This window comes from Octopus bimaculoides, chromosome 7 (genome assembly GCF_001194135.2).
Source record: "Octopus bimaculoides isolate UCB-OBI-ISO-001 chromosome 7, ASM119413v2, whole genome shotgun sequence".
NCBI classification, from domain to species: Eukaryota; Metazoa; Mollusca; class Cephalopoda; order Octopoda; family Octopodidae; genus Octopus; species Octopus bimaculoides.
In genome coordinates this window covers 109,623,288-109,624,833 of record NC_068987.1, presented here as the reverse complement: position 1 = coordinate 109,624,833, position 1,546 = coordinate 109,623,288, and the positions used below count along the sequence as shown (strand labels likewise).

The window sequence follows — 1,546 nt, the reverse complement described above, 5'->3', positions numbered from 1 at the left end:
AGAGTAAGAGAGTGTGTGTATGTGTGTGTGAGGGAGAAAGAGAGAAGAGAGAAAAGAGAAAAGGTGTATGCTTGTGTGCGTGTGTGTGTGTGTGAGAGAGTGTGTGAGTGTGCGTGTGAGTGTGAGAGAGTAAGAGAGTGTGTGTATGTGTGTGTGAGGGACAGAGAGAGGAGAGAAAGAGTGTGTTTATGTTAGTGGGAGAGAAAAGAGAAAATGTGTGTATGCTTGTGTGTGTGCGAGTGTGAGAGAGTAAGAGAGTGTGTGTATGTGTGCGTGAAGGAGAGAGGGAGGGATAGAGTGTGTGTGTGCATATGTGAGAAGGAGTGAGAGAAAATGTGTGTGTGTGTGTGTATGCGGTGCATGTGTGTGTGCGAGTGTATGTGTGAGAGTAAGCGAGTGTGCATGTGTGCATGAGGGGGAGAGAGAGAAGATAGAATACATGTATATGTGAGAGGAAGAAAAGAGAAAATGTGTGTATGCTTGTGTGTATGTGTGCGTGTGTTTGCATGTGTGTTTGTGTGTATGTGTGTGTGAAAGAAAGAGAGGGGCAAGCGCGTGTGCCAAGTGGGAGAAAGAGCAGAGAAATGTGTGCGTATGCGTGCGTGCGTGCGTATACAAGCGTATAATTCTTGTCGTTCACCATGGCGCTAAACAGTACACCATGGCGGGTTCATCTGCCCTTTTGGCGGGTCTCGTTTCAGTCCCGATGGACTTCAAGCAACTTGCTGTTTTGTAAATATCATTTTATCAGAAAATCCCGGAACTGGTCCTCTAGCAATAATAAATAGATAAATAAATAAATAAATAAATAAATAAAATGTTGAAAATCTTAAAGTTAAAAAAAGAAAGAGCTACAGTTGAAATAATTTCCGGTCATCTTGTTATTGCTTGTCACTTGATGTATTGGCATATATTCGCATAAGTGTAATCCACAAAGACCCAATGATGTCGATATGTCATATTGCCTCATCTTAATGAATACTGTGAGGATTATCATCTTACATGATGCTTGTATGTATCTTATCTATCTACTTGTCTCTCCGTCTGTCTGTCTGTCTGTCTGTCTGTCTGTCTGTCTATCTGTCTTTCTGTCTGTCTTTCTGTTTATCTACCTGTCTATCTATTTATCTATCTATCTACCTATCTATCTATCTCTTTATCTATCAGTCTCTTTATCTATTTATTTATCGATCAATCTCTTTATCTATTTATCTAGGCGCAGGAGTGGCTGTGTGGTAAGTAGCTTGCTTACAAACCACACGGTTCCGGGTTCAGTCCCACTGCGAAGCACCTTGGGCAAGTGTCTTCTACTATAGCTTCGGGCCGATCAAAGCCTTGTGAGTGGATTTGGTAGACGGAAACTGAAAGAAGCCCGTCGTATATATGTATATGTATATATGTGTGTGTGTTTGTGTGCCTGTGTTTGTCCCCCAACATTGCTTGACAATCGATGCTGGTGTGTTTACGTCCCCGTAACTTAGCGGTTCGGCAAAAGAGAGCGATAGAATAAGTACTAGGCTTACAAAGAATAAGTCCTGGGGTCAAT

The 1,546-nt window shown here is 42.0% G+C and overlaps 1 protein-coding gene across 1 annotated transcript in view; it reads left to right on the top strand.

Annotated features, from left to right (window-relative positions):
• Positions 1–1,546, top strand: part of LOC106878539 (serine/threonine-protein phosphatase 6 regulatory ankyrin repeat subunit B) — a 187,752-nt gene that overhangs the window by 117,215 nt on the left and 68,991 nt on the right. The window lies entirely within an intron of this gene.